Genomic DNA, 12,014 nt, shown 5'->3' on the forward strand with positions numbered 1-12,014 from the left:
TTTATAAACCACAAGTGAAACAAGAATAAGATAGCGTCTAACTTCTGTGCATAAAGATAGTTCTCTAATACTAATATCCTCATACTCTCTAATTTCAGATGTAAAACTCCTACTAACTTAGCTACAACCTTGACATCAGGTCAGATACAAATATATTCCATATCATCAAGGCTTCTGGATTCCTGAAATCCTTGCAACGAATTGCAAAAGTGTTTAGTGGCTCCAGAATCTATCCATCAGGAATTAATAGATACAACCACATAACATGGCTCAATGATTAAATATATATTTTCCTATGCCACGTCATTGCTTAGACAGTTCGTCCTTTAGTGTCTTCGTTAGCAGCAAAAGAAACAATTTAATTTGCCCTCAACATACACTGCTTTATTCCCTTTAACCTTTTGGATACCCATGTTTTGTGCTAGCCTAGTCCTATTATCATCCTTCTAATTTACTTTGCCCGTCCACTTGGGCCTAGAAGAAGATGCTATAGACTAGGTTAGGTTGATAGGAACGCCCATACTCTTGATTATCTCTTCATCTGTTACCAATTCTATAAGAATATCAGCGAGTGTGAACTCAAACTGATTCCTTATTTAGTTCACTCTAACAAAGTCGAACGAGTTTGGTAACAAGGCAATAATCATGTCAACTTGAAACTTACCACCCAAGTCAACCCTATTAATCTCCAGCTAATTTTTAAATAATAAACAATCATTTTCCAAAATTCCATTTCATACTGGAGTTCCTTAGGTTATCTTGATGCTATTCAAGTCTGACATAGTACTTTGGCATACTCTCTATCTAATCTCACCAAAACATTTTGTTGACATTTAACATGATGCTTCAAGAAAATAAAATAATGTAAATGTTAGCTTTGGAGCTTATTCGAGGTAAACTCTAGAATATTACACCAAGTCATCTCATTTGCCCTATTTCACTTATTCAAAGCATTAATGTTCTCTTGGGTATCTTGAAGTAAAAGGATTAGGTTTAGGAGTAATAAATATATTTGTACCCTTACGTTGTGAATAAAATATCTAAGTTTCTTTCCCAGTCAATATGTAAGCAAGCAGATAAACTGAATTAGACATAATTAATCTGAATATAAATACATTCATACAATATGCTAGGTGAATTATTAATATTGTCATGCATATTTAAAATTAAAATGAGTTTGTTAACCACATAATATAATAAATCTCAATCGAACAAGAGATCATTATCATTATTGGTGAACAATCCCTTTTAATTAATGCGGGTCCCTCAACTCTGTAGCATAATAAATCAACCAATCAATATGTCAATAACTTATCCTGTTGGAGGAGTTCATTATTACTATTGTAGAGATTCATTTGTTATTAGGTGAGCACTTCCATTAAAATAATAATATGTGGGTCCCTTAACCACTGCATGAAAAATCGGATAACCAATATGCCAATAACTTATTCGGTTGGCGAAGTTCATTATTGCTATTGGTGGGCAAATCCCATCATTTCCATATCTCTTAAGACAATGCCTTGTCTATCATATGAAATGATTCCCGATTTTATTTAGCCTTTCTAAAATCACCTAGTGTAGACCACTCCGTTGGGAAGCTAACACTATTGATTTTAGATTCAGTGTATAACGTTATTAAAACTCTAACGAAAAATAAAACATTAAATATGTTGTCATTATAATTTAGACTCTTTAAATCATGCGTAGGGCCTTATTTTTAAAGATCTAATTACAATGAACATTTAATATTTTTATTTTCATGAGACAACCATTCTTGTAATATTAAGACTCTTCAAATCATGCGTGGGGCCTTATTTTTGAAGATCTAATTACAATGGTGTTAATAACGAAGGCCATGGGGCAATGTATAAAAATCCCCGCTCCCACTCAATTTTTTTTAATCATTCATAATTAGGGTTTTCATTTTATTCAAATATATGATATGATGCATGCTAAACGTCTTGATTTTAATCTAATTAAATTTAGAAAATATTTGGACTTTAAATGATTCACTAATATTTAATTTGCAGCACACTTTAAAAATAATTTACAAAAATAAATTTTCGTTTCCCAATAAGTGCCCTCAAATTTATTAGTAATCAAATCCAATTAATTTTCATAATTTAATTAATATAAATCAAGTCATTTAATTAAATATCATGGATCCAATGCATGAATAATAATTAATCAACAATTATCTATCCCATGCATCACATAAATAATCAAACTACAGACAGAAGCAATTTAAATGGCCAATGGATTCAACTTTTAACATTTAATTACTCTAAGTATTGTATAGGCGTCCTCCAACAGCTTGTAAACACCTGTAGGGAGCTGGTACGCGCTTACGGAGGCAAAACAACACTTGGAATGCGCCCGGAGGGCCCCACACGCGCTCACACGCGCCTCCACGCGCGTGGGAACAATTTCCCTTGGCTGGCGCGTGGATCTCACGCGCAAGCCCATATCCACCTCCTGGCGCATATTCCACACGCGTCAAGTGTACTTCCTTGCGCCGCATGGGATAACTTCCCATCATCCAAAAGCTCAGATTCCAGTTGCACCATATAATTGTGTTCCGCGAAGCATGTGATCATGAGTTCTTCTATCTCCAGCCAATACCTCGCCGCCGGCAATTTTTCGGTCGCCGGAAAAACGCCGAAAATTCCAGAAAATATTAGAAAAAATTCCCAGAAAATTAAATTAAGCCTCAAAAAATTCCAGAAAAATTCGAAAAAAATTCCAGAAAATTACTGGAGCATAATTTAACCCTTTCGGACCCTCTTGAAGCTTCATAGCATCCTTTGATGAATATTACATGGCTTTAAAAATATTTACAATTTGAAATACAATAGAAAAAATTAAATTACATCATTGAACTTTCAAAAGGCTAAATCAAAGCCTTAATTACATTCATCCAAAGATAAAATTACATTCCAATAACCTATAAGCTTCATCCATGGCCCAAACATTCATTAACATTCATCCAATCACAAATATACATATATCATGATCATATAAAAATATATACATATGCATATAAAAATTTGGATCCATGAATGATGATTTTCATAAAATCATGATCTCTAGTAATGAATCAAACCATGCTCTGATATCACTGTTGGGAAACGTGCAAGTTTTAAAAACTTTTCGAATAATTTTAATTCATAGATCTTGATTCATCACATAGAGACAAGTTTTATGTAAAAATAAAACATGATGTATCATTCAATTAAAAGATTGAATATTTATATTAAGGTTTGAGTAAACCTTAGATCTCTCTTCTAAAGTGAATGTTCTCACTTATTGTAGATCCCTTTTGCTAGACACCTTTTCCATGGATCTCCATCTTCTTGGTAATGTTATTGCCTTTAGGAATCACTCATAAGCATCCATAAATGACCTTGGAAAATTAGGCTTGTGGGAGCCTCCATTGGATGAGAACACTAACCCTAATTTTATAGAGAGAGAAAATTTATTCCTTTTTTCTTCTTTCCAAAAATCACCCCCAAAATATATATAGACCATGTATATTTATAGGCAACATAAAAATAAAGAAAAGGAAACCACAAATCCTTCTCAATCTCTAATTCATATGTCTCAAATCTAATATGATTCCAATATCAAGTTGGGTTATGAGTGAGAATCCATTGGGCCTATTATATTATTGGCTACAATGAATTAATAATTGGCCCGGTCCATGGACCCAATTCAATTAATTCATAAATTAATTTCTACTCCACTAAAAGAAATTAATTGAACTCCAATTAAATAATAAATAACCTCTAAGTCAATATTGCACTTTGACCCCTCTATTCTTAATTAGTTATCGGATAAATAAAGCCATCAATCCGACTACTTAATTAATATATTTATTTTGGTACCATTGATTATTTCTGGCTCGATCACAATAAAACATTTATTTGACAAAAATAATAATTTAAATAAATAAATAAATATATAATAAATCATTTTGTCTAAAAACACACGAAGGCCTTCGAATTTACTTTCTGATCAACCATAATCATTATAAAATAAATAAAGTAACAATGATGCAAATATTGAAAATATAACCCTCTAACTATTAATTACATAACTACCCAAAGTGTCGGTCTAAGGATCCCGAAAAATCCGCCGAACAAATCAAAGTAATTATTAATTAATAAAAGAGTTTATAATTTTCTTATACTTAAGAGTCAAATGCTATGACGGTGATAGGGAGCAATTGCATACGACGGCTCTCGCAATATATCTCAACCTAACGCGAATCCAGTTCAAATCTTAATTAATTATGAGTTCATCCATAATTACCGACTATGAACCATTTATGATTACTATTTATATATCATGCATTGATTGCCATCACATACATATATATAAATATTTCTTGTAATCAACTGGACACTATCAATTTTATAATGAATCGAAATATAATACATTGAATTCACCAATTATATAAAACATAAATATTTCAGAAACGCCAGGAATATATGTCACTTTAATCCAAACAGGAATTTGCTATACCAGGGCATATAAATCCCAACACCAACTACCCTTTTCCGGCAATATACACCTTAGTCCTAACCACTGATCTCGATACCTCAAGCTTGTATCAGGGCTCTCATATAAATATATAATAATAACATCAATTTAACAATATCTAACAATGGCTTAATGTAACATGTCTTGACTTATTAGTCAACCCACCCACCTATTGATCGAATATCAAGCCATAACTAACAACGACACATTAAGAAGCTTAGCTTATTGGTTATCTCAATTATCCCATCACTAACATTCATTAATTTCATTATAATCGTATAACTAATAAATGTTGGGCAACGAATTCCTGAACATTGAACCACCTACCCCAACAGAGATGAGTCATATATATAGCAACGAATCCAAAAGGTATAAGTAAGTCTAAAATTATTAGTCAGCTCATGTGGTTCCACCACACATACATGCATACATAAGTCTCATCAATATCATCTTTATCAACGATACAACAAGCATATACAGTCAAGGATCATATTTTAGATTACCAATACGTCAATATATATTATTATAATCATAAACCAAATTAATGTGTTAATTATTGCAAATTAAGCATCATAAAAGAATAATAAACAACTTATTAATTGATTTAATCATTTCTCTATTCATCCTCATTCAAACAATATCTATCCATAATACAACGTATAATCCAGTAAATCATAAATACTTCAATAATTAAGATTAAAAATCATAAATTAAGTAACACATTTAATTCCACAAATTAAGTATCACAAGAGATTAATTTAACTTATTAGTTAATTTAATCTTTTTCATCAAATCTCGAAGCATATGAGTTTAATACCAATTTCATGTAATTAAATCATAAAATGTTGTTTCTGAATACTTAGGACATGTTTAGGGCTAAATAAAATCAATTCAGTGTCATTCGGAGCCATTTTTGGAAAATTTCTTCCCCAGTGCTCGAGCACTAGTTCACGAATTGGTTAGTGCTAGAGCACTGGTTCGTAAAACCAGCTCGACGGGTCTGTTTCAAGTCCTAAAGTATGCATCCATGTCCCACTTGATTCCTATAATTAATATGAAACAATTATACATGATTAAAGCAATTTGTAACCTTGATTGATCCATTATAATGTAAGATTGTGCAAGGTATATACACATCTATTATAGTCCGATTTTAAGCATGCCAACAGGTTTATATTCTCTATTTATAGCCCTTAAAGCCGTGCTAACGATGCATAAAATAAGGAATCAAGGGAGAAGAGTAGAATATAGAACTTGTCTCAAGATTTTTTGATCAAAAACCAATTATTCTTTCTTCGATCTTGTTCTTCGACGCCGGCAGCCTTCGGGTTGCCGTTGTTTTCTATCCTTAGTCCGGTTACCCATTTTCTTCCTTGGTCCAGGCCCCTTGCTTCGCCCTCTCTTTCGTGGCTTCCCCCCTCTCTGTGTTCTATCTGTCTGCCTCTTTAAAACTCACGTAAAACCCTCCAAAGACTAATACACACACACACACACACAAAGTACCCTTATATTACAAACCTTACTCCTATGCTAATAAATTTAAACACACGTATAAAATATAAATAGCACATACACAATATAATTAATATGTAATTAATAATACAAACATTATATATAGTTAAGTCTGATAACTATAGTGGTGAAGATGGTAGCCGTGACGGTGTGGATATGGCGATAGTGGTTGAGATTGCAAGGAAGATGGAAGAGATTAAGGATGAGAGAGATTGAATAAAGGTATTGACTAACTATGGTAAATTGACTATTAAAGGTAACATTATTAATTATAATTAAATCTGATAAAGTAATAAAGTGTAATTAACTAATTAAGTTTTGGTCCGTTGAAAAATCTGTTGTTTTGGACCGCATGCGAGCCTACCTGATGATATATATATAAATATCCCACTAAATAAATAATCACATGGACCTTTGGCCTAATAAGTCCCTTAAGGCTTTCTCTTTAACACTTGGACTAATCAATTCGCTCAAGAAACTTCAAACCCAACCCCATTACTAAAAATTGAATAAATGAAACAACTAATTAAATAAATATGCAAACATAAGCAACCACACCAGTAATAACAACTAAAACACATTCCAAGCAAAACAGTTAAACACCCATACTAATTAACAATTAAATACATGAAACAATAAATAATTAAATAAATAATTTTCCTGATAATTCAATTAAACATAATTAAATTAAATGCTTTGAAAATTAGGGGTATTACATCTTTTGAAATTGTGTACATAATTTTGGAGCATTATAGAGAGCGTTGGAAGGTTATGGAATATTGGTGAACTAGTAAGAAGCCTATGCTACACAAGTGACACGTGAGTGTTAGAAAGGATGTTTGCTTTGCACGAGGAGTTATAGAATCTTTGAAAATTGTGTAGATAATTCTAACATATTATAGAGATAGTTGGAAGGTTATAGAATATTAGGGAATAAGTAAATATTTGAAGAGTGTAGAAAAGTCCCACAAGAGTAGAATGCTCTGTAGGGTTATAAGACATTTATGCAGTACATTCTATATTATGGATAGGATCTCTATAAATAGGAGAGGATGTCATTAGTAAAAAAACAAGCGCTAAGTGAGTGAGGAACCACCACGAATGAGCAACTCTCTAAGTGTACAATGGAGAGCTTTTAAATATTTAAAAATTGTAAAGAAGTTTTCAGAAGAGGTGAAAGTTTTGTAGAGTCGTTGGAACATTAATGATTAATGTAGTAAATTTTATAAGATAAATAAAGGAGAGTATGTCATTGATAAACAATAAGTTACAGGTGTTGAATCTGAGAAGATTCAAAAGTTACGATGAAGTAATAATAGAAATATTATATCTTGTCAACGAAGTTACATTAGACAGCTTGTAAATATTTGAATAGTATTTGTAGGCTTTGTAGAGTTGTATGTTATTTATATAGGAAATTATATAAAATTGATATAATATCTATTAATAAAAAAGATACTGTAAAGAAGTTTATAGAAGAATGGAGAGGTTCATATAATCATATAATAGCATGTAGTTTTATAAATGGCAAAAGTGCAAACAACCCCCCTGAACTATCACAAATCAGCAATTTACCTTCTTGGACTACAAAAATGAATAAGTCAGTACCACAACTATCCAAATCGTGCAATTAACCCCTGAAACGCAATTCCAGTCCACGTGACCTGTCATTTTCTCTCTCTCAGAGGTCAATTTATATATTTGTATTGCTATATATATATATATATATATATATAGCAATACTCTAATCTATTCCACCTTTGCTATATATAACAATACTCTAATCTGTTCCACTTTTGTCTTGGAAGACATGCCTAGATCCGACTTCTTTTCTATGTGGGATTTCACGGCGGAGCCATACGATCGACTTCACTGACATGTATTGCGACAACGACATGATCATTGCTTTGAAGCTTGGTGACCCAAGGGCCTGTTCACTGTTCTAGCCGAGTTCATCGTCGTCCCGGATCAGATCATCGATGCTCGGCCTGAACATTATCTCAATTGAATAACCTACGGGTTCTTGCTGTCAGCAAGAATTTCATCTCCAGCGAGGTTTTGGCGACCCTAGGTCAGCTTCGTGCTTTACGAACCCTCAATCTCAGTAACAATTTTTGCTTTACTGTAACAAACTCGCTCATGGCCGCCGTCAATTTTTGATTCTCCGTTTTTCATATTGCCTCTGAAATTGTAAATGGCAATTTTATATATTTATTTATTTATTTTGGTTGGATTTTAGAAGTTGAATTATATATATATATATATATATATATATATATATATATATATTTATTTATTTATTTATTTTGGTTGGATTTTAGAAGTTGAAGTTGAGTGCCTGTTTTAGACTACAACTTAAAAAAAAAAAAAGGTTTGATCTCCAAACATGAACTTTTGATTGGAAGTATTGTTTTAGTTAGATGTTATTTTCTTCTCATCCACTCAGGTTTAATTGCATATACACACACACACACACACACACACTACTATATTGATGAATGTATATAAATTACTTCAAAAAATTAACTTGACTAATTTCTAATTTCAAATTTCAAATTTCACAAAATCTAATTTCTATGCTAATTTTAACAGGTCTTAGAAAATGCCATTTTAATTGTGCTGTAATTAATTTTGATTAAATTGATATTACTTTGATAAATTGATTTGACAATTTCTTATTGAAGTTAATGTAAGCAATATACATATGACTTTCTAATTACAGCACTATTCAAATATCATTCAAGCCAACAATTAGCTTGCTAAAAAAAAAGAAAAGGAAAGGCCAACAATTAGCATGCAATTTTTAATATTTGAAAATTATTTTTAGAATAAAACAACACATGAATTAGCATGCAATTTTTATAAATTGTTATATATGTGTAGCCTCTGCCTTTTGGTAGTCTTTGTCAACCATTATTAATTTCATAAGTCAAATGAGTATTGTAAAATAAATACATATATATAATAATAATAATAATACAAATATATAAATTGACCTGAGAGAGAGCATAATGTCACGATCCAATTCCTAACGACGCCATGAGCATAAAAGATACGCATGCTGGTTGGCTAAGAACATTCATTGACTGGGAATGGTTCCAGGGAAGGGGTGTGCAGGACCACAGGATGGTACCTCTTCAGAGTTCAGGCAGGTCGACTCGGTTCAGTTCGAGGTGCTTATCGCTGGTCGTGGACTTGACTATGAAGAAGGGAGTTGGCCATCCCTGCACAAACTGGTCGGGAGCTGGAGCCGTTCCCCTGACGAGGTCACGGCAGGCCGAAACCAGTCAGCATGTATCCTTAGGAGGGCAGGTCGTGGTGGCTGACTAGGGCGCTTGCGCGAGCTGAAGCAACGCCTTGGTGCCGCACGGGCCGTGCCGCTGCGCCAAATCTCTAGGCCCGTGACAAATGGTATCAGAGCAGGACTTGGGAAAAAGCACAGAGGTGTGCCCCCTTTTCGATCCGGGGGTCTTGAGAATGAAGTGGGTGCACTAAAGCGTCGGTGGGCAATCAATGCTGTTGGAGGAGAGCTTTCATCTCCCCATGAAGACGCGTCCTTTGAAGCCGGAGGGCCGCGCGCACTAAAGTTCTTACAAGTTCAAGAGGCGTGCAAACCGTTGTGAAGGGCGGGTATCAAGTCAGCCGGAGGGCGCTTGTTTGCTCGGGGTGTCGCGGAGGCGGCATAACGTGGGGTTGCGTCCCGAAGAAGTGGGCGTCCCTTTAGCCCGAAACCCTATCATTGGGCAAGTGCAGCCAGGGGTTGTACAAGGAAGCGATGGTGGGCAGGCGAGCATACCACTTGGAGGAGAGAGACTTTGGAATGTTGGACGCAGCGGAGTCAGCGCTGCACTGCGACGATGGCGTCGCAGGATTTGGGTAGGGGAGAATGTCACGATCCGATTCTTAACGACGCCATGAGCATAGAAGATACGCATGCTGGTTGGCTAAGAACATTCATTGACTGGGAATGGTTCCAGGGAAGGGGCGTGCAAGACCACAGGATGGTACCTCTTCAAAGTTCAGGCAGGTCGACTCGGTTCAGTTCGAGGTGCTTGTCGCTAGTCGTGGACTTGACTATGAAGAAGGGAGTTGGCCATCCCTGCACAAACTGGTCGGGAGCTAGAGCCGTTCCCTTGACGAGGCCACGGCAGGCCGAAACCAGTCAGCATGTATCCTTAGGAGGGTAGGTCGTGGTGGCTAACCAGGGCGCTTGCGCGAGCTGAAGCAACGCCTTGGTGCCGCACGGGCCGTGCCGCTGCGCCAAATCTCTAGGCCCGTGACAATAAGGACGAAATGGGTTCGTTTATAGGTGAGGACAATTTTGGAATTAAAAGAAAATGACAGGTCGCGTGGGCCGGAAAGTGGCCGGAATTGCGTTTTAGGGGTTAATTTGTACGATTTGGATAGTTGTAGTACTGACTTGTTTATTTTTGTAATTCAAATAATAAATTGTCAATGATAGTTCAATGGGTTGTTTGCACTTTACCCTTTATAAATTAATCAACTTTAACTCTACTATAACTTTTTGTTTTTTTCTCTGAACAGAACTCTGCATTCCAATGAAACAGAGGACAAGTCCTCCATAATTACATCAGAAAGCCATTGAGGCCAAATCTGCCATTGCAGATCATTACACTTTTGACTTGAAGCATTTTTACTCACTCTATGAGCAACCTTATTACAGGATATTGGAGCCTAACGAAAAACCAATGTCAGGTTCGCTTTTAACATCTTTTGAATATCCTCCAACACAGTCATGGAAAGAGAGTTGACAGGAGAAAAATTAACAAAAGTGAGACAATCAGTTTCCACATCCATCATAAAATAACCCCACTGACTTTATAGAACCAAGCCCTCCCTTCGGCACTACCAACATTCTGGATAAAAATGGAGGCCACTTTAACAGGGAAACCTTGTGATCACGAATAACAAAACCCCCACTGCAACTCCGAGTTGAGCTATTTCAACTTGGGTGAGTTAGTATTGACTTTCACAATTTAATACAGAGTATCATTTTGCTAAGAACTCTACAATTTCAATTGAGTGACTTAGTATCGGTTTTCACGATGAATTCACATAGGAGAAAGTTTTAATATCATTTTGTTAAGAGCTGTGTTATTTAAACATGAGTGATTCAGTAGTTCCGGCATTCACAAAAAATTTACATTGGAAAAAGTTCGTCCCATTTGACTACTTACCATCAAACAAATTCTTTTGTCATTCGGTTAGGTAATTTGATTTATATTGAAATAAAAAAAATATTAACATTGTTAGTATTTTCAAAATATTTTGAAATCGTTATTAAAAAAATATTTAGAACTCTTAACTTAATTTTTCCATGACTGAAGCACAACTTGCTAAAGCCATCAAAATTTGACGTAATTAACTCAAATATAATCAAAGCTTATAAAATGACATATATTGTAACATAGGAGATCATTTTGGTGCAAAAAAATAAAAAATAAAAAATAAATAAAAATGGAGATCATTTGGACTCAGATTTAAATTAAGCATTTTTATACTTTCAGGTGTGAGCTTTGTAGACAAGTTCAGATGGACCCTATTCTTGTGTTATATATATATATTTTTAATGATATGATCAGCATTATTCAAAAATTTCAAAGGAAAATTGTGCAATAAGATAGATTTTTGAAGGGCATTTAAAAAGCAATTTTTTTTTTTTGTTTGAAAGGTGCATTTCAAAAAACACATTGTTGTAAAAAATTTACACAAAATCAAAGTTGCATTTGGCATTTTGTGCAAAATTACCAATCTATCCAAATTAATTCCTACAAAATCAAAATGGTTGGTGAAAAAAGAATTCCCCAATCTAACAAACAGTCTCGCAACTAATTGAATTTGCAATATTAGTGTGACACGTCATCAGTTGCAGGAGACTGTTGTACACTAGATAACAGAGTACCATTTCCCATATAAAAAATGAACCGAGCGCTTGAGAA

This window comes from Cornus florida, unplaced genomic scaffold, assembly GCF_030987335.1.
Source record: "Cornus florida cultivar Cherokee Brave unplaced genomic scaffold, ASM3098733v1 CherokeeBrave_3.0.0_Hap2_Chr11, whole genome shotgun sequence".
NCBI lineage: Eukaryota > Viridiplantae > Streptophyta > Magnoliopsida > Cornales > Cornaceae > Cornus > Cornus florida.